Source organism: Ascaphus truei, unplaced genomic scaffold (assembly GCF_040206685.1).
Source record: "Ascaphus truei isolate aAscTru1 unplaced genomic scaffold, aAscTru1.hap1 HAP1_SCAFFOLD_605, whole genome shotgun sequence".
Classification (NCBI taxonomy): Eukaryota; Metazoa; Chordata; class Amphibia; order Anura; family Ascaphidae; genus Ascaphus; species Ascaphus truei.
This window is the reverse complement of record NW_027456938.1, coordinates 15,398-34,854: the sequence shown is the minus strand read 5'-3', so window position 1 is coordinate 34,854 and position 19,457 is coordinate 15,398. Positions and strand designations below refer to the sequence as shown.

The following is a 19,457-nucleotide window of genomic DNA, read 5'->3' as shown; positions in this document are numbered from 1 at the left end:
GTAAGAAGCCACGCAAAAGAGCAAACAAGACACAGCAAAAAGAAGGAGGCTTTATTTTGTCGTCATTTCATCTTCTTCTTTCTTTGCAAAAGAAAGAGCCAAAAATGCATGTTTGTTTTTTTTCTGTCAGACAGTCATTTGTTTCTATTTTTTGATACAAGCCAAATATCCCCAAAGGGAAGTGCACCGGTCCTGGAGGTACTGCAATACCAGGTCAATGCGTGGAGTGGACAGAGCAAGCTCTTCTTCCATCTCCCTGTTCTAAAAATCCATTTAATATATGGTCCCCAGATAGGGGACGTATCAGATATTAAACTGATAAGAACAGATACTACACTTGATCTTAGCCAAAAGGCCGAGAAGCGATAACCAGAAATGGGCCCCCGCCTGAGCGCCGCCCGACGGCCAGGGGCGCTACGCTTTAGGGAGAAGGGCAGAGGGAGCCGCTGGCTGCCCGCTCGCCTCCTCCCCCAGCAGGCCTGCCTCCAGTCCCTCCGCTCCTCCCGACACAGCCCCGGGGAGTCTATGCAGCAGCGGCGGCGACGACGACGACGGATGCAAAAGCCAAAGACTTTCTATGGAGTAAAGAAAAGCAGCCGCACACACTGCTGGGGGGCCCGCATGGCCAGCAAACAGCCAAAAAGGCACATGCTTCCAGTTCTTTTTCCGGCACCAGGCTTCGTCTGCTTATTTGCATAGGAACCGCCCACTTTTTCTCTGCTAGCCGACTCGTCCGGGCTGCCATGAAACTCAGGCAGCAAGCATGCAAGCAGCCAGTGGCTGGGCTTTTCAGTTCAGGTCATTTCAGCCAGCCAGCCATTGTGACAAGAAGCCAGCAAGTCAAGGCATTTGCTGCTTGCTGCTTGCTGCTTGCTGCTGCAGTGTTTGCTATGCAGGCTATTTGGATACAGCTTCAACAGGAGTTTCTTAGGCATCTGCTCGTTCGGACTGAATTAGGCTAGGCAGCAGGCGGCACTCCTGCTCCATGCGAGGAGGAGCTGAAAAGAAAAGAAAGTAAGAAGCCACGCAAAAGAGCAAACAAGACACAGCAAAAAGAAGGAGGCTTTATTTTGTCGTCATTTCATCTTCTTCTTTCTTTGCAAAAGAAAGAGCCAAAAATGCATGTTTGTTTTTTTTCTGTCAGACAGTCATTTGTTTCTATTTTTTGATACAAGCCAAATATCCCCAAAGGGAAGTGCACCGGTCCTGGAGGTACTGCAATACCAGGTCAATGCGTGGAGTGGACAGAGCAAGCTCTTCTTCCATCTCCCTGTTCTAAAAATCCATTTAATATATGGTCCCCAGATAGGGGACGTATCAGATATTAAACTGATAAGAACAGATACTACACTTGATCTTAGCCAAAAGGCCGAGAAGCGATAACCAGAAATGGGCCCCCGCCTGAGCGCCGCCCGACGGCCAGGGGCGCTACGCTTTAGGGAGAAGGGCAGAGGGAGCCGCTGGCTGCCCGCTCGCCTCCTCCCCCAGCAGGCCTGCCTCCAGTCCCTCCGCTCCTCCCGACACAGCCCCGGGGAGTCTATGCAGCAGCGGCGGCGACGACGACGACGGATGCAAAAGCCAAAGACTTTCTATGGAGTAAAGAAAAGCAGCCGCACACACTGCTGGGGGGCCCGCATGGCCAGCAAACAGCCAAAAAGGCACATGCTTCCAGTTCTTTTTCCGGCACCAGGCTTCGTCTGCTTATTTGCATAGGAACCGCCCACTTTTTCTCTGCTAGCCGACTCGTCCGGGCTGCCATGAAACTCAGGCAGCAAGCATGCAAGCAGCCAGTGGCTGGGCTTTTCAGTTCAGGTCATTTCAGCCAGCCAGCCATTGTGACAAGAAGCCAGCAAGTCAAGGCATTTGCTGCTTGCTGCTTGCTGCTTGCTGCTGCAGTGTTTGCTATGCAGGCTATTTGGATACAGCTTCAACAGGAGTTTCTTAGGCATCTGCTCGTTCGGACTGAATTAGGCTAGGCAGCAGGCGGCACTCCTGCTCCATGCGAGGAGGAGCTGAAAAGAAAAGAAAGTAAGAAGCCACGCAAAAGAGCAAACAAGACACAGCAAAAAGAAGGAGGCTTTATTTTGTCGTCATTTCATCTTCTTCTTTCTTTGCAAAAGAAAGAGCCAAAAATGCATGTTTGTTTTTTTTCTGTCAGACAGTCATTTGTTTCTATTTTTTGATACAAGCCAAATATCCCCAAAGGGAAGTGCACCGGTCCTGGAGGTACTGCAATACCAGGTCAATGCGTGGAGTGGACAGAGCAAGCTCTTCTTCCATCTCCCTGTTCTAAAAATCCATTTAATATATGGTCCCCAGATAGGGGACGTATCAGATATTAAACTGATAAGAACAGATACTACACTTGATCTTAGCCAAAAGGCCGAGAAGCGATAACCAGAAATGGGCCCCCGCCTGAGCGCCGCCCGACGGCCAGGGGCGCTACGCTTTAGGGAGAAGGGCAGAGGGAGCCGCTGGCTGCCCGCTCGCCTCCTCCCCCAGCAGGCCTGCCTCCAGTCCCTCCGCTCCTCCCGACACAGCCCCGGGGAGTCTATGCAGCAGCGGCGGCGACGACGACGACGGATGCAAAAGCCAAAGACTTTCTATGGAGTAAAGAAAAGCAGCCGCACACACTGCTGGGGGGCCCGCATGGCCAGCAAACAGCCAAAAAGGCACATGCTTCCAGTTCTTTTTCCGGCACCAGGCTTCGTCTGCTTATTTGCATAGGAACCGCCCACTTTTTCTCTGCTAGCCGACTCGTCCGGGCTGCCATGAAACTCAGGCAGCAAGCATGCAAGCAGCCAGTGGCTGGGCTTTTCAGTTCAGGTCATTTCAGCCAGCCAGCCATTGTGACAAGAAGCCAGCAAGTCAAGGCATTTGCTGCTTGCTGCTTGCTGCTTGCTGCTGCAGTGTTTGCTATGCAGGCTATTTGGATACAGCTTCAACAGGAGTTTCTTAGGCATCTGCTCGTTCGGACTGAATTAGGCTAGGCAGCAGGCGGCACTCCTGCTCCATGCGAGGAGGAGCTGAAAAGAAAAGAAAGTAAGAAGCCACGCAAAAGAGCAAACAAGACACAGCAAAAAGAAGGAGGCTTTATTTTGTCGTCATTTCATCTTCTTCTTTCTTTGCAAAAGAAAGAGCCAAAAATGCATGTTTGTTTTTTTTCTGTCAGACAGTCATTTGTTTCTATTTTTTGATACAAGCCAAATATCCCCAAAGGGAAGTGCACCGGTCCTGGAGGTACTGCAATACCAGGTCAATGCGTGGAGTGGACAGAGCAAGCTCTTCTTCCATCTCCCTGTTCTAAAAATCCATTTAATATATGGTCCCCAGATAGGGGACGTATCAGATATTAAACTGATAAGAACAGATACTACACTTGATCTTAGCCAAAAGGCCGAGAAGCGATAACCAGAAATGGGCCCCCGCCTGAGCGCCGCCCGACGGCCAGGGGCGCTACGCTTTAGGGAGAAGGGCAGAGGGAGCCGCTGGCTGCCCGCTCGCCTCCTCCCCCAGCAGGCCTGCCTCCAGTCCCTCCGCTCCTCCCGACACAGCCCCGGGGAGTCTATGCAGCAGCGGCGGCGACGACGACGACGGATGCAAAAGCCAAAGACTTTCTATGGAGTAAAGAAAAGCAGCCGCACACACTGCTGGGGGGCCCGCATGGCCAGCAAACAGCCAAAAAGGCACATGCTTCCAGTTCTTTTTCCGGCACCAGGCTTCGTCTGCTTATTTGCATAGGAACCGCCCACTTTTTCTCTGCTAGCCGACTCGTCCGGGCTGCCATGAAACTCAGGCAGCAAGCATGCAAGCAGCCAGTGGCTGGGCTTTTCAGTTCAGGTCATTTCAGCCAGCCAGCCATTGTGACAAGAAGCCAGCAAGTCAAGGCATTTGCTGCTTGCTGCTTGCTGCTTGCTGCTGCAGTGTTTGCTATGCAGGCTATTTGGATACAGCTTCAACAGGAGTTTCTTAGGCATCTGCTCGTTCGGACTGAATTAGGCTAGGCAGCAGGCGGCACTCCTGCTCCATGCGAGGAGGAGCTGAAAAGAAAAGAAAGTAAGAAGCCACGCAAAAGAGCAAACAAGACACAGCAAAAAGAAGGAGGCTTTATTTTGTCGTCATTTCATCTTCTTCTTTCTTTGCAAAAGAAAGAGCCAAAAATGCATGTTTGTTTTTTTTCTGTCAGACAGTCATTTGTTTCTATTTTTTGATACAAGCCAAATATCCCCAAAGGGAAGTGCACCGGTCCTGGAGGTACTGCAATACCAGGTCAATGCGTGGAGTGGACAGAGCAAGCTCTTCTTCCATCTCCCTGTTCTAAAAATCCATTTAATATATGGTCCCCAGATAGGGGACGTATCAGATATTAAACTGATAAGAACAGATACTACACTTGATCTTAGCCAAAAGGCCGAGAAGCGATAACCAGAAATGGGCCCCCGCCTGAGCGCCGCCCGACGGCCAGGGGCGCTACGCTTTAGGGAGAAGGGCAGAGGGAGCCGCTGGCTGCCCGCTCGCCTCCTCCCCCAGCAGGCCTGCCTCCAGTCCCTCCGCTCCTCCCGACACAGCCCCGGGGAGTCTATGCAGCAGCGGCGGCGACGACGACGACGGATGCAAAAGCCAAAGACTTTCTATGGAGTAAAGAAAAGCAGCCGCACACACTGCTGGGGGGCCCGCATGGCCAGCAAACAGCCAAAAAGGCACATGCTTCCAGTTCTTTTTCCGGCACCAGGCTTCGTCTGCTTATTTGCATAGGAACCGCCCACTTTTTCTCTGCTAGCCGACTCGTCCGGGCTGCCATGAAACTCAGGCAGCAAGCATGCAAGCAGCCAGTGGCTGGGCTTTTCAGTTCAGGTCATTTCAGCCAGCCAGCCATTGTGACAAGAAGCCAGCAAGTCAAGGCATTTGCTGCTTGCTGCTTGCTGCTTGCTGCTGCAGTGTTTGCTATGCAGGCTATTTGGATACAGCTTCAACAGGAGTTTCTTAGGCATCTGCTCGTTCGGACTGAATTAGGCTAGGCAGCAGGCGGCACTCCTGCTCCATGCGAGGAGGAGCTGAAAAGAAAAGAAAGTAAGAAGCCACGCAAAAGAGCAAACAAGACACAGCAAAAAGAAGGAGGCTTTATTTTGTCGTCATTTCATCTTCTTCTTTCTTTGCAAAAGAAAGAGCCAAAAATGCATGTTTGTTTTTTTTCTGTCAGACAGTCATTTGTTTCTATTTTTTGATACAAGCCAAATATCCCCAAAGGGAAGTGCACCGGTCCTGGAGGTACTGCAATACCAGGTCAATGCGTGGAGTGGACAGAGCAAGCTCTTCTTCCATCTCCCTGTTCTAAAAATCCATTTAATATATGGTCCCCAGATAGGGGACGTATCAGATATTAAACTGATAAGAACAGATACTACACTTGATCTTAGCCAAAAGGCCGAGAAGCGATAACCAGAAATGGGCCCCCGCCTGAGCGCCGCCCGACGGCCAGGGGCGCTACGCTTTAGGGAGAAGGGCAGAGGGAGCCGCTGGCTGCCCGCTCGCCTCCTCCCCCAGCAGGCCTGCCTCCAGTCCCTCCGCTCCTCCCGACACAGCCCCGGGGAGTCTATGCAGCAGCGGCGGCGACGACGACGACGGATGCAAAAGCCAAAGACTTTCTATGGAGTAAAGAAAAGCAGCCGCACACACTGCTGGGGGGCCCGCATGGCCAGCAAACAGCCAAAAAGGCACATGCTTCCAGTTCTTTTTCCGGCACCAGGCTTCGTCTGCTTATTTGCATAGGAACCGCCCACTTTTTCTCTGCTAGCCGACTCGTCCGGGCTGCCATGAAACTCAGGCAGCAAGCATGCAAGCAGCCAGTGGCTGGGCTTTTCAGTTCAGGTCATTTCAGCCAGCCAGCCATTGTGACAAGAAGCCAGCAAGTCAAGGCATTTGCTGCTTGCTGCTTGCTGCTTGCTGCTGCAGTGTTTGCTATGCAGGCTATTTGGATACAGCTTCAACAGGAGTTTCTTAGGCATCTGCTCGTTCGGACTGAATTAGGCTAGGCAGCAGGCGGCACTCCTGCTCCATGCGAGGAGGAGCTGAAAAGAAAAGAAAGTAAGAAGCCACGCAAAAGAGCAAACAAGACACAGCAAAAAGAAGGAGGCTTTATTTTGTCGTCATTTCATCTTCTTCTTTCTTTGCAAAAGAAAGAGCCAAAAATGCATGTTTGTTTTTTTTCTGTCAGACAGTCATTTGTTTCTATTTTTTGATACAAGCCAAATATCCCCAAAGGGAAGTGCACCGGTCCTGGAGGTACTGCAATACCAGGTCAATGCGTGGAGTGGACAGAGCAAGCTCTTCTTCCATCTCCCTGTTCTAAAAATCCATTTAATATATGGTCCCCAGATAGGGGACGTATCAGATATTAAACTGATAAGAACAGATTTTTTGTTTTTCAAAGTATTTTATTGTTCCAAGATCAAAAATATACAATGTTTTACATTTTCAGAAAATAATAACAAAAACACGTCTATCATAAAAAACATCTCTAGTATATTCCAACAATAAACATTCCATATTCCTCAAAACCCCCCTATACAAAAAACCCTCCACTACTTATATCCACCATACTTATATATTGTTCTTGCAAAAATAATATTAGCGTATTTTCTTTGGACACCTTCAAAATACATTCCAAAATCTTGGTTGGAAGACTGTGCCCTTCTAACTATTACTTTTTCTAGGCAATCCATCTGCTGTTCTGTGGTTAGTCCCCTATGTTCTTCTCGCACCACTGAAAGCCAGAAAGCGTTATTTCCTACTTTCTCCTCAACTTCCTGCATTTTTTTGCCTAAGGCTATTTCCCTTGGCGACTCTCCTGGAGTGTGCTTCGGGGTCAATGTTTTATCCTTCCCCTTACTCTCACTTCCACTTATTCCACTTCCTTGTCTTTGTACTTTGATTCCTTGCCCTTTCTGCTCTTGATCCTTTCCCCAATTTTTTTTTGATGGTGAGCTATCACTCCCACTTTCTACCACTTTCAATTTTCTCGGTGTTACCTTTTCCCACTTTTGGTCTGCTGTTCCTTCCTGTTCTGTTCTACGCTTCAACATTCTTTTTTCTGCCGAGGACAACTCCATTGCCTCTTCCTGCGTCTCCTGACTTTTTTCCTTTTCTACCTCCAAGCCTACTAATTTTTTTCCCCCTGGGGTGGGGCGCTCCCAAAAAAAGCCCCCAACTATTTTAAACCCCAACTCTCTTGGGGTCCCCTTTTCCTCCCTTTTCTCTCTTTCCCATTCTTCTTCCTCCACCCTCCATTCCTCTTTCACTAACTCATAATCCTCTTTTGTCATTTCCTTCCTTAATGCTATGATTTTGGCTAGCTGTTCACCAATCTTTTTATTACTTATCCCTTCTTTTGCTTTCCTCATGATCCTAACCCAGAAAACCCCATCTCCTACTTCTTTTTGAAATTCCTCAAATTTTCTTTTAAAGGCTTCCGTACCTTCACCTTCACCTACCAGCCCTTCTTCCCCCCCTTCCCCCTGGTCCATCTGTACTTGGCTCATTTCTCCCTCCGCCTCTTCCTTTTTTCTAGCTTCCTCCTCCAACATTGCTTCTCCCTCCAGTCTAAACTCCTCCTCCCTCAGCCACTTCCTCTGGTCCTTTTTAACCTTCTTAAATTCTTCTTCAGTCATACCCCTTCTTCGATTCATAATCTCGTCTAATTCACTCATTATCTCCCTATCACTCACATTCTTTATTGCTTTACGTATCACATTCATCCAAAAATTTATATCTCCTACTTTCGCCTGAAACACATCCATTTTTTCTTTTAAAGCTTCTCCCTCTTCCTGTATCTCCTGTGCCTCCACTCTCTCCGCCCACTTTCCCTCCTGAGTGCCCAGGGCTTCCCCTTTTCCTTCTTGCAAGACCTCAGGGGTTTCCTCTACTTCTGGAAAACCTCCCTCCTGTAGGTCCATCCCTCCCTCCTCCTTTTGCCCCTCCCTTCGGATATGCCCACCTAACTCTGAGACACTTTCCTCCTCACTGCCTTTTGTTGCTTTGGGATCAAAGATAAGTCCCGTAAATTCTAGGTCTTTCCCCCCCACATTGCCCCCTACTACCTGTGCAAAAGTATTTCTACTTTTTCTACATTGCCAGGCTAAATGGCCTTGTTCTTCACAAAAGTCACATTTCTTGGGGCGGGCACATCTTCCAGCTGTGTGTCCCTCTTCCCCACAATTCCGACACACCTTTTCTGACTTATTGCATTCTTCTTGAGTATGTCCGTATTTATAACATTTCCTGCAATACTTTGCTTGTCCCGGGTAAAAAAGAAATCCACGGTTCCCCCCAATACTGAAAACCGCAGGGGGGTATTTCACACCTCCTTCTCTTGCTGGGTCCGGTCTGAAGCGCACCCAATATCTTCTTTTTCCATTATAAATCCCGTATGCATTCCGTAGCTCAACTCCTCCTTTAATCATGGTACAATATTGGTTCAGGAACATCCAAATATCGTCCTTTCTCACATAGGGATTGTACATATGCACCGTTAAAGGTCTTTCCCCCATCAGAAAGCTAGGAATTAGCTTGATGCCTTGCATCTCTGGTTCACACACCAATTTCTTTAACCTTTCGAAGGCGTTCTGGCAATCTCCATCCTCTTGAAACGTCACGTCATATATCCCTTGCCGTTGGAAATCCTGCAGGCACAGCATGCACTTCACATCCAACTCTGCCTTTTTCTGCAGCAGCTCTTCCACGATAAAGCGCAGATCCACGCGGTCTCTCTCCGTCTCAGCGACCTCCAACCGCAGCGTGTTCCTCATCTGAACACCCGTCTCCATCTTGTCAGGCTTAGGTGCGGCACCCCTAAAGCAGCATGAGACTTAAGCCGGTAAGGCGATGTCTCAAGGCCAAGGTGCCGGCCCTTCGCTCTCTCTGCTCCCGATCACTCCTCGTCGCTCGAGATAGCGTGCCCCCCCAAAAGCAGCAAGGATCTTAAGCCCCCGAAGGGGCGATGATCCAGGGCCAAGGGGGCACAGTCCCAGCTAAGCCCCTGACTCAGACACAATGATCTGAGCCAAAAGGCCGAGAAGCGATAACCAGAAATGGGCCCCCGCCTGAGCGCCGCCCGACGGCCAGGGGCGCTACGCTTTAGGGAGAAGGGCAGAGGGAGCCGCTGGCTGCCCGCTCGCCTCCTCCCCCAGCAGGCCTGCCTCCAGTCCCTCCGCTCCTCCCGACACAGCCCCGGGGAGTCTATGCAGCAGCGGCGGCGACGACGACGACGGATGCAAAAGCCAAAGACTTTCTATGGAGTAAAGAAAAGCAGCCGCACACACTGCTGGGGGGCCCGCATGGCCAGCAAACAGCCAAAAAGGCACATGCTTCCAGTTCTTTTTCCGGCACCAGGCTTCGTCTGCTTATTTGCATAGGAACCGCCCACTTTTTCTCTGCTAGCCGACTCGTCCGGGCTGCCATGAAACTCAGGCAGCAAGCATGCAAGCAGCCAGTGGCTGGGCTTTTCAGTTCAGGTCATTTCAGCCAGCCAGCCATTGTGACAAGAAGCCAGCAAGTCAAGGCATTTGCTGCTTGCTGCTTGCTGCTTGCTGCTGCAGTGTTTGCTATGCAGGCTATTTGGATACAGCTTCAACAGGAGTTTCTTAGGCATCTGCTCGTTCGGACTGAATTAGGCTAGGCAGCAGGCGGCACTCCTGCTCCATGCGAGGAGGAGCTGAAAAGAAAAGAAAGTAAGAAGCCACGCAAAAGAGCAAACAAGACACAGCAAAAAGAAGGAGGCTTTATTTTGTCGTCATTTCATCTTCTTCTTTCTTTGCAAAAGAAAGAGCCAAAAATGCATGTTTGTTTTTTTTCTGTCAGACAGTCATTTGTTTCTATTTTTTGATACAAGCCAAATATCCCCAAAGGGAAGTGCACCGGTCCTGGAGGTACTGCAATACCAGGTCAATGCGTGGAGTGGACAGAGCAAGCTCTTCTTCCATCTCCCTGTTCTAAAAATCCATTTAATATATGGTCCCCAGATAGGGGACGTATCAGATATTAAACTGATAAGAACAGATACTACACTTGATCTTAGCCAAAAGGCCGAGAAGCGATAACCAGAAATGGGCCCCCGCCTGAGCGCCGCCCGACGGCCAGGGGCGCTACGCTTTAGGGAGAAGGGCAGAGGGAGCCGCTGGCTGCCCGCTCGCCTCCTCCCCCAGCAGGCCTGCCTCCAGTCCCTCCGCTCCTCCCGACACAGCCCCGGGGAGTCTATGCAGCAGCGGCGGCGACGACGACGACGGATGCAAAAGCCAAAGACTTTCTATGGAGTAAAGAAAAGCAGCCGCACACACTGCTGGGGGGCCCGCATGGCCAGCAAACAGCCAAAAAGGCACATGCTTCCAGTTCTTTTTCCGGCACCAGGCTTCGTCTGCTTATTTGCATAGGAACCGCCCACTTTTTCTCTGCTAGCCGACTCGTCCGGGCTGCCATGAAACTCAGGCAGCAAGCATGCAAGCAGCCAGTGGCTGGGCTTTTCAGTTCAGGTCATTTCAGCCAGCCAGCCATTGTGACAAGAAGCCAGCAAGTCAAGGCATTTGCTGCTTGCTGCTTGCTGCTTGCTGCTGCAGTGTTTGCTATGCAGGCTATTTGGATACAGCTTCAACAGGAGTTTCTTAGGCATCTGCTCGTTCGGACTGAATTAGGCTAGGCAGCAGGCGGCACTCCTGCTCCATGCGAGGAGGAGCTGAAAAGAAAAGAAAGTAAGAAGCCACGCAAAAGAGCAAACAAGACACAGCAAAAAGAAGGAGGCTTTATTTTGTCGTCATTTCATCTTCTTCTTTCTTTGCAAAAGAAAGAGCCAAAAATGCATGTTTGTTTTTTTTCTGTCAGACAGTCATTTGTTTCTATTTTTTGATACAAGCCAAATATCCCCAAAGGGAAGTGCACCGGTCCTGGAGGTACTGCAATACCAGGTCAATGCGTGGAGTGGACAGAGCAAGCTCTTCTTCCATCTCCCTGTTCTAAAAATCCATTTAATATATGGTCCCCAGATAGGGGACGTATCAGATATTAAACTGATAAGAACAGATACTACACTTGATCTTAGCCAAAAGGCCGAGAAGCGATAACCAGAAATGGGCCCCCGCCTGAGCGCCGCCCGACGGCCAGGGGCGCTACGCTTTAGGGAGAAGGGCAGAGGGAGCCGCTGGCTGCCCGCTCGCCTCCTCCCCCAGCAGGCCTGCCTCCAGTCCCTCCGCTCCTCCCGACACAGCCCCGGGGAGTCTATGCAGCAGCGGCGGCGACGACGACGACGGATGCAAAAGCCAAAGACTTTCTATGGAGTAAAGAAAAGCAGCCGCACACACTGCTGGGGGGCCCGCATGGCCAGCAAACAGCCAAAAAGGCACATGCTTCCAGTTCTTTTTCCGGCACCAGGCTTCGTCTGCTTATTTGCATAGGAACCGCCCACTTTTTCTCTGCTAGCCGACTCGTCCGGGCTGCCATGAAACTCAGGCAGCAAGCATGCAAGCAGCCAGTGGCTGGGCTTTTCAGTTCAGGTCATTTCAGCCAGCCAGCCATTGTGACAAGAAGCCAGCAAGTCAAGGCATTTGCTGCTTGCTGCTTGCTGCTTGCTGCTGCAGTGTTTGCTATGCAGGCTATTTGGATACAGCTTCAACAGGAGTTTCTTAGGCATCTGCTCGTTCGGACTGAATTAGGCTAGGCAGCAGGCGGCACTCCTGCTCCATGCGAGGAGGAGCTGAAAAGAAAAGAAAGTAAGAAGCCACGCAAAAGAGCAAACAAGACACAGCAAAAAGAAGGAGGCTTTATTTTGTCGTCATTTCATCTTCTTCTTTCTTTGCAAAAGAAAGAGCCAAAAATGCATGTTTGTTTTTTTTCTGTCAGACAGTCATTTGTTTCTATTTTTTGATACAAGCCAAATATCCCCAAAGGGAAGTGCACCGGTCCTGGAGGTACTGCAATACCAGGTCAATGCGTGGAGTGGACAGAGCAAGCTCTTCTTCCATCTCCCTGTTCTAAAAATCCATTTAATATATGGTCCCCAGATAGGGGACGTATCAGATATTAAACTGATAAGAACAGATACTACACTTGATCTTAGCCAAAAGGCCGAGAAGCGATAACCAGAAATGGGCCCCCGCCTGAGCGCCGCCCGACGGCCAGGGGCGCTACGCTTTAGGGAGAAGGGCAGAGGGAGCCGCTGGCTGCCCGCTCGCCTCCTCCCCCAGCAGGCCTGCCTCCAGTCCCTCCGCTCCTCCCGACACAGCCCCGGGGAGTCTATGCAGCAGCGGCGGCGACGACGACGACGGATGCAAAAGCCAAAGACTTTCTATGGAGTAAAGAAAAGCAGCCGCACACACTGCTGGGGGGCCCGCATGGCCAGCAAACAGCCAAAAAGGCACATGCTTCCAGTTCTTTTTCCGGCACCAGGCTTCGTCTGCTTATTTGCATAGGAACCGCCCACTTTTTCTCTGCTAGCCGACTCGTCCGGGCTGCCATGAAACTCAGGCAGCAAGCATGCAAGCAGCCAGTGGCTGGGCTTTTCAGTTCAGGTCATTTCAGCCAGCCAGCCATTGTGACAAGAAGCCAGCAAGTCAAGGCATTTGCTGCTTGCTGCTTGCTGCTTGCTGCTGCAGTGTTTGCTATGCAGGCTATTTGGATACAGCTTCAACAGGAGTTTCTTAGGCATCTGCTCGTTCGGACTGAATTAGGCTAGGCAGCAGGCGGCACTCCTGCTCCATGCGAGGAGGAGCTGAAAAGAAAAGAAAGTAAGAAGCCACGCAAAAGAGCAAACAAGACACAGCAAAAAGAAGGAGGCTTTATTTTGTCGTCATTTCATCTTCTTCTTTCTTTGCAAAAGAAAGAGCCAAAAATGCATGTTTGTTTTTTTTCTGTCAGACAGTCATTTGTTTCTATTTTTTGATACAAGCCAAATATCCCCAAAGGGAAGTGCACCGGTCCTGGAGGTACTGCAATACCAGGTCAATGCGTGGAGTGGACAGAGCAAGCTCTTCTTCCATCTCCCTGTTCTAAAAATCCATTTAATATATGGTCCCCAGATAGGGGACGTATCAGATATTAAACTGATAAGAACAGATACTACACTTGATCTTAGCCAAAAGGCCGAGAAGCGATAACCAGAAATGGGCCCCCGCCTGAGCGCCGCCCGACGGCCAGGGGCGCTACGCTTTAGGGAGAAGGGCAGAGGGAGCCGCTGGCTGCCCGCTCGCCTCCTCCCCCAGCAGGCCTGCCTCCAGTCCCTCCGCTCCTCCCGACACAGCCCCGGGGAGTCTATGCAGCAGCGGCGGCGACGACGACGACGGATGCAAAAGCCAAAGACTTTCTATGGAGTAAAGAAAAGCAGCCGCACACACTGCTGGGGGGCCCGCATGGCCAGCAAACAGCCAAAAAGGCACATGCTTCCAGTTCTTTTTCCGGCACCAGGCTTCGTCTGCTTATTTGCATAGGAACCGCCCACTTTTTCTCTGCTAGCCGACTCGTCCGGGCTGCCATGAAACTCAGGCAGCAAGCATGCAAGCAGCCAGTGGCTGGGCTTTTCAGTTCAGGTCATTTCAGCCAGCCAGCCATTGTGACAAGAAGCCAGCAAGTCAAGGCATTTGCTGCTTGCTGCTTGCTGCTTGCTGCTGCAGTGTTTGCTATGCAGGCTATTTGGATACAGCTTCAACAGGAGTTTCTTAGGCATCTGCTCGTTCGGACTGAATTAGGCTAGGCAGCAGGCGGCACTCCTGCTCCATGCGAGGAGGAGCTGAAAAGAAAAGAAAGTAAGAAGCCACGCAAAAGAGCAAACAAGACACAGCAAAAAGAAGGAGGCTTTATTTTGTCGTCATTTCATCTTCTTCTTTCTTTGCAAAAGAAAGAGCCAAAAATGCATGTTTGTTTTTTTTCTGTCAGACAGTCATTTGTTTCTATTTTTTGATACAAGCCAAATATCCCCAAAGGGAAGTGCACCGGTCCTGGAGGTACTGCAATACCAGGTCAATGCGTGGAGTGGACAGAGCAAGCTCTTCTTCCATCTCCCTGTTCTAAAAATCCATTTAATATATGGTCCCCAGATAGGGGACGTATCAGATATTAAACTGATAAGAACAGATACTACACTTGATCTTAGCCAAAAGGCCGAGAAGCGATAACCAGAAATGGGCCCCCGCCTGAGCGCCGCCCGACGGCCAGGGGCGCTACGCTTTAGGGAGAAGGGCAGAGGGAGCCGCTGGCTGCCCGCTCGCCTCCTCCCCCAGCAGGCCTGCCTCCAGTCCCTCCGCTCCTCCCGACACAGCCCCGGGGAGTCTATGCAGCAGCGGCGGCGACGACGACGACGGATGCAAAAGCCAAAGACTTTCTATGGAGTAAAGAAAAGCAGCCGCACACACTGCTGGGGGGCCCGCATGGCCAGCAAACAGCCAAAAAGGCACATGCTTCCAGTTCTTTTTCCGGCACCAGGCTTCGTCTGCTTATTTGCATAGGAACCGCCCACTTTTTCTCTGCTAGCCGACTCGTCCGGGCTGCCATGAAACTCAGGCAGCAAGCATGCAAGCAGCCAGTGGCTGGGCTTTTCAGTTCAGGTCATTTCAGCCAGCCAGCCATTGTGACAAGAAGCCAGCAAGTCAAGGCATTTGCTGCTTGCTGCTTGCTGCTTGCTGCTGCAGTGTTTGCTATGCAGGCTATTTGGATACAGCTTCAACAGGAGTTTCTTAGGCATCTGCTCGTTCGGACTGAATTAGGCTAGGCAGCAGGCGGCACTCCTGCTCCATGCGAGGAGGAGCTGAAAAGAAAAGAAAGTAAGAAGCCACGCAAAAGAGCAAACAAGACACAGCAAAAAGAAGGAGGCTTTATTTTGTCGTCATTTCATCTTCTTCTTTCTTTGCAAAAGAAAGAGCCAAAAATGCATGTTTGTTTTTTTTCTGTCAGACAGTCATTTGTTTCTATTTTTTGATACAAGCCAAATATCCCCAAAGGGAAGTGCACCGGTCCTGGAGGTACTGCAATACCAGGTCAATGCGTGGAGTGGACAGAGCAAGCTCTTCTTCCATCTCCCTGTTCTAAAAATCCATTTAATATATGGTCCCCAGATAGGGGACGTATCAGATATTAAACTGATAAGAACAGATACTACACTTGATCTTAGCCAAAAGGCCGAGAAGCGATAACCAGAAATGGGCCCCCGCCTGAGCGCCGCCCGACGGCCAGGGGCGCTACGCTTTAGGGAGAAGGGCAGAGGGAGCCGCTGGCTGCCCGCTCGCCTCCTCCCCCAGCAGGCCTGCCTCCAGTCCCTCCGCTCCTCCCGACACAGCCCCGGGGAGTCTATGCAGCAGCGGCGGCGACGACGACGACGGATGCAAAAGCCAAAGACTTTCTATGGAGTAAAGAAAAGCAGCCGCACACACTGCTGGGGGGCCCGCATGGCCAGCAAACAGCCAAAAAGGCACATGCTTCCAGTTCTTTTTCCGGCACCAGGCTTCGTCTGCTTATTTGCATAGGAACCGCCCACTTTTTCTCTGCTAGCCGACTCGTCCGGGCTGCCATGAAACTCAGGCAGCAAGCATGCAAGCAGCCAGTGGCTGGGCTTTTCAGTTCAGGTCATTTCAGCCAGCCAGCCATTGTGACAAGAAGCCAGCAAGTCAAGGCATTTGCTGCTTGCTGCTTGCTGCTTGCTGCTGCAGTGTTTGCTATGCAGGCTATTTGGATACAGCTTCAACAGGAGTTTCTTAGGCATCTGCTCGTTCGGACTGAATTAGGCTAGGCAGCAGGCGGCACTCCTGCTCCATGCGAGGAGGAGCTGAAAAGAAAAGAAAGTAAGAAGCCACGCAAAAGAGCAAACAAGACACAGCAAAAAGAAGGAGGCTTTATTTTGTCGTCATTTCATCTTCTTCTTTCTTTGCAAAAGAAAGAGCCAAAAATGCATGTTTGTTTTTTTTCTGTCAGACAGTCATTTGTTTCTATTTTTTGATACAAGCCAAATATCCCCAAAGGGAAGTGCACCGGTCCTGGAGGTACTGCAATACCAGGTCAATGCGTGGAGTGGACAGAGCAAGCTCTTCTTCCATCTCCCTGTTCTAAAAATCCATTTAATATATGGTCCCCAGATAGGGGACGTATCAGATATTAAACTGATAAGAACAGATACTACACTTGATCTTAGCCAAAAGGCCGAGAAGCGATAACCAGAAATGGGCCCCCGCCTGAGCGCCGCCCGACGGCCAGGGGCGCTACGCTTTAGGGAGAAGGGCAGAGGGAGCCGCTGGCTGCCCGCTCGCCTCCTCCCCCAGCAGGCCTGCCTCCAGTCCCTCCGCTCCTCCCGACACAGCCCCGGGGAGTCTATGCAGCAGCGGCGGCGACGACGACGACGGATGCAAAAGCCAAAGACTTTCTATGGAGTAAAGAAAAGCAGCCGCACACACTGCTGGGGGGCCCGCATGGCCAGCAAACAGCCAAAAAGGCACATGCTTCCAGTTCTTTTTCCGGCACCAGGCTTCGTCTGCTTATTTGCATAGGAACCGCCCACTTTTTCTCTGCTAGCCGACTCGTCCGGGCTGCCATGAAACTCAGGCAGCAAGCATGCAAGCAGCCAGTGGCTGGGCTTTTCAGTTCAGGTCATTTCAGCCAGCCAGCCATTGTGACAAGAAGCCAGCAAGTCAAGGCATTTGCTGCTTGCTGCTTGCTGCTTGCTGCTGCAGTGTTTGCTATGCAGGCTATTTGGATACAGCTTCAACAGGAGTTTCTTAGGCATCTGCTCGTTCGGACTGAATTAGGCTAGGCAGCAGGCGGCACTCCTGCTCCATGCGAGGAGGAGCTGAAAAGAAAAGAAAGTAAGAAGCCACGCAAAAGAGCAAACAAGACACAGCAAAAAGAAGGAGGCTTTATTTTGTCGTCATTTCATCTTCTTCTTTCTTTGCAAAAGAAAGAGCCAAAAATGCATGTTTGTTTTTTTTCTGTCAGACAGTCATTTGTTTCTATTTTTTGATACAAGCCAAATATCCCCAAAGGGAAGTGCACCGGTCCTGGAGGTACTGCAATACCAGGTCAATGCGTGGAGTGGACAGAGCAAGCTCTTCTTCCATCTCCCTGTTCTAAAAATCCATTTAATATATGGTCCCCAGATAGGGGACGTATCAGATATTAAACTGATAAGAACAGATACTACACTTGATCTTAGCCAAAAGGCCGAGAAGCGATAACCAGAAATGGGCCCCCGCCTGAGCGCCGCCCGACGGCCAGGGGCGCTACGCTTTAGGGAGAAGGGCAGAGGGAGCCGCTGGCTGCCCGCTCGCCTCCTCCCCCAGCAGGCCTGCCTCCAGTCCCTCCGCTCCTCCCGACACAGCCCCGGGGAGTCTATGCAGCAGCGGCGGCGACGACGACGACGGATGCAAAAGCCAAAGACTTTCTATGGAGTAAAGAAAAGCAGCCGCACACACTGCTGGGGGGCCCGCATGGCCAGCAAACAGCCAAAAAGGCACATGCTTCCAGTTCTTTTTCCGGCACCAGGCTTCGTCTGCTTATTTGCATAGGAACCGCCCACTTTTTCTCTGCTAGCCGACTCGTCCGGGCTGCCATGAAACTCAGGCAGCAAGCATGCAAGCAGCCAGTGGCTGGGCTTTTCAGTTCAGGTCATTTCAGCCAGCCAGCCATTGTGACAAGAAGCCAGCAAGTCAAGGCATTTGCTGCTTGCTGCTTGCTGCTTGCTGCTGCAGTGTTTGCTATGCAGGCTATTTGGATACAGCTTCAACAGGAGTTTCTTAGGCATCTGCTCGTTCGGACTGAATTAGGCTAGGCAGCAGGCGGCACTCCTGCTCCATGCGAGGAGGAGCTGAAAAGAAAAGAAAGTAAGAAGCCACGCAAAAGAGCAAACAAGACACAGCAAAAAGAAGGAGGCTTTATTTTGTCGTCATTTCATCTTCTTCTTTCTTTGCAAAAGAAAGAGCCAAAAATGCATGTTTGTTTTTTTTCTGTCAGACAGTCATTTGTTTCTATTTTTTGATACAAGCCAAATATCCCCAAAGGGAAGTGCACCGGTCCTGGAGGTACTGCAATACCAGGTCAATGCGTGGAGTGGACAGAGCAAGCTCTTCTTCCATCTCCCTGTTCTAAAAATCCATTTAATATATGGTCCCCAGATAGGGGACGTATCAGATATTAAACTGATAAGAACAGATACTACACTTGATCTTAGCCAAAAGGCCGAGAAGCGATAACCAGAAATGGGCCCCCGCCTGAGCGCCGCCCGACGGCCAGGGGCGCTACGCTTTAGGGAGAAGGGCAGAGGGAGCCGCTGGCTGCCCGCTCGCCTCCTCCCCCAGCAGGCCTGCCTCCAGTCCCTCCGCTCCTCCCGACACAGCCCCGGGGAGTCTATGCAGCAGCGGCGGCGACGACGACGACGGATGCAAAAGCCAAAGACTTTCTATGGAGTAAAGAAAAGCAGCCGCACACACTGCTGGGGGGCCCGCATGGCCAGCAAACAGCCAAAAAGGCACATGCTTCCAGTTCTTTTTCCGGCACCAGGCTTCGTCTGCTTATTTGCATAGGAACCGCCCACTTTTTCTCTGCTAGCCGACTCGTCCGGGCTGCCATGAAACTCAGGCAGCAAGCATGCAAGCAGCCAGTGGCTGGGCTTTTCAGTTCAGGTCATTTCAGCCAGCCAGCCATTGTGACAAGAAGCCAGCAAGTCAAGGCATTTGCTGCTTGCTGCTTGCTGCTTGCTGCTGCAGTGTTTGCTATGCAGGCTATTTGGATACAGCTTCAACAGGAGTTTCTTAGGCATCTGCTCGTTCGGACTGAATTAGGCTAGGCAGCAGGCGGCACTCCTGCTCCATGCGAGGAGGAGCTGAAAAGAAAAGAAAGTAAGAAGCCACGCAAAAGAGCAAACAAGACACAGCAAAAAGAAGGAGGCTTTATTTTGTCGTCATTTCATCTTCTTCTTTCTTTGCAAAAGAAAGAGCCAAAAATGCATGTTTGTTTTTTTTCTGTCAGACAGTCATTTGTTTCTATTTTTTGATACAAGCCAAATATCCCCAAAGGGAAGTGCACCGGTCCTGGAGGTACTGCAATACCAGGTCAATGCGTGGAGTGGACAGAGCAAGCTCTTCTTCCATCTCCCTGTTCTAAAAATCCATTTAATATATGGTCCCCAGATAGGGGACGTATCAGATATTAAACTGATAAGAACAGATACTACACTTGATCTTAGCCAAAAGGCCGAGAAGCGATAACCAGAAATGGGCCCCCGCCTGAGCGCCGCCCGACGGCCAGGGGCGCTACGCTTTAGGGAGAAGGGCAGAGGGAGCCGCTGGCTGCCCGCTCGCCTCCTCCCCCAGCAGGCCTGCCTCCAGTCCCTCCGCTCCTCCCGACACAGCCCCGGGGAGTCTATGCAGCAGCGGCGGCGACGACGACGACGGATGCAAAAGCCAAAGACTTTCTATGGAGTAAAGAAAAGCAGCCGCACACAC

At 50.8% G+C, this 19,457-nt stretch overlaps 16 non-coding genes and 1 pseudogene across 16 annotated transcripts; all 17 read right to left on the bottom strand.

Annotated features, from left to right (window-relative positions):
* Positions 1-176: 176 nt before the first annotated feature.
* LOC142485567 (U2 spliceosomal RNA) lies at positions 177-367 on the bottom strand. The gene has a single exon (XR_012798588.1). It is a non-coding gene; the product is annotated as a U2 spliceosomal RNA (small nuclear RNA).
* Positions 368-1,190: 823 nt separating this feature from the next.
* LOC142485566 (U2 spliceosomal RNA) lies at positions 1,191-1,381 on the bottom strand. Its single transcript, XR_012798587.1, has one exon. It is a non-coding gene; the product is annotated as a U2 spliceosomal RNA (small nuclear RNA).
* Positions 1,382-2,204: 823 nt separating this feature from the next.
* Positions 2,205-2,395, bottom strand: LOC142485565 (U2 spliceosomal RNA). Its single transcript, XR_012798586.1, has one exon. It is a non-coding gene; the product is annotated as a U2 spliceosomal RNA (small nuclear RNA).
* Positions 2,396-3,218: 823 nt separating this feature from the next.
* On the bottom strand, positions 3,219-3,409 carry LOC142485564 (U2 spliceosomal RNA). Its single transcript, XR_012798585.1, has one exon. It is a non-coding gene; the product is annotated as a U2 spliceosomal RNA (small nuclear RNA).
* An 823-nt stretch (positions 3,410-4,232) lies between these two features.
* On the bottom strand, positions 4,233-4,423 carry LOC142485563 (U2 spliceosomal RNA). Its single transcript, XR_012798584.1, has one exon. It is a non-coding gene; the product is annotated as a U2 spliceosomal RNA (small nuclear RNA).
* Positions 4,424-5,246: 823 nt separating this feature from the next.
* On the bottom strand, positions 5,247-5,437 carry LOC142485562 (U2 spliceosomal RNA). Its single transcript, XR_012798583.1, has one exon. It is a non-coding gene; the product is annotated as a U2 spliceosomal RNA (small nuclear RNA).
* An 823-nt stretch (positions 5,438-6,260) lies between these two features.
* LOC142485520 (U2 spliceosomal RNA) lies at positions 6,261-6,433 on the bottom strand (annotated as a pseudogene).
* A 3,468-nt stretch (positions 6,434-9,901) lies between these two features.
* LOC142485561 (U2 spliceosomal RNA) lies at positions 9,902-10,092 on the bottom strand. The gene has a single exon (XR_012798582.1). It is a non-coding gene; the product is annotated as a U2 spliceosomal RNA (small nuclear RNA).
* Positions 10,093-10,915: 823 nt separating this feature from the next.
* On the bottom strand, positions 10,916-11,106 carry LOC142485559 (U2 spliceosomal RNA). The gene has a single exon (XR_012798580.1). It is a non-coding gene; the product is annotated as a U2 spliceosomal RNA (small nuclear RNA).
* Positions 11,107-11,929: 823 nt separating this feature from the next.
* On the bottom strand, positions 11,930-12,120 carry LOC142485558 (U2 spliceosomal RNA). Its single transcript, XR_012798579.1, has one exon. It is a non-coding gene; the product is annotated as a U2 spliceosomal RNA (small nuclear RNA).
* An 823-nt stretch (positions 12,121-12,943) lies between these two features.
* On the bottom strand, positions 12,944-13,134 carry LOC142485557 (U2 spliceosomal RNA). The gene has a single exon (XR_012798578.1). It is a non-coding gene; the product is annotated as a U2 spliceosomal RNA (small nuclear RNA).
* Positions 13,135-13,957: 823 nt separating this feature from the next.
* Positions 13,958-14,148, bottom strand: LOC142485556 (U2 spliceosomal RNA). Its single transcript, XR_012798577.1, has one exon. It is a non-coding gene; the product is annotated as a U2 spliceosomal RNA (small nuclear RNA).
* Positions 14,149-14,971: 823 nt separating this feature from the next.
* LOC142485555 (U2 spliceosomal RNA) lies at positions 14,972-15,162 on the bottom strand. The gene has a single exon (XR_012798576.1). It is a non-coding gene; the product is annotated as a U2 spliceosomal RNA (small nuclear RNA).
* An 823-nt stretch (positions 15,163-15,985) lies between these two features.
* LOC142485554 (U2 spliceosomal RNA) lies at positions 15,986-16,176 on the bottom strand. Its single transcript, XR_012798575.1, has one exon. It is a non-coding gene; the product is annotated as a U2 spliceosomal RNA (small nuclear RNA).
* Positions 16,177-16,999: 823 nt separating this feature from the next.
* On the bottom strand, positions 17,000-17,190 carry LOC142485553 (U2 spliceosomal RNA). The gene has a single exon (XR_012798574.1). It is a non-coding gene; the product is annotated as a U2 spliceosomal RNA (small nuclear RNA).
* Positions 17,191-18,013: 823 nt separating this feature from the next.
* On the bottom strand, positions 18,014-18,204 carry LOC142485552 (U2 spliceosomal RNA). The gene has a single exon (XR_012798573.1). It is a non-coding gene; the product is annotated as a U2 spliceosomal RNA (small nuclear RNA).
* An 823-nt stretch (positions 18,205-19,027) lies between these two features.
* Positions 19,028-19,218, bottom strand: LOC142485550 (U2 spliceosomal RNA). The gene has a single exon (XR_012798572.1). It is a non-coding gene; the product is annotated as a U2 spliceosomal RNA (small nuclear RNA).
* Positions 19,219-19,457: the final 239 nt, after the last annotated feature.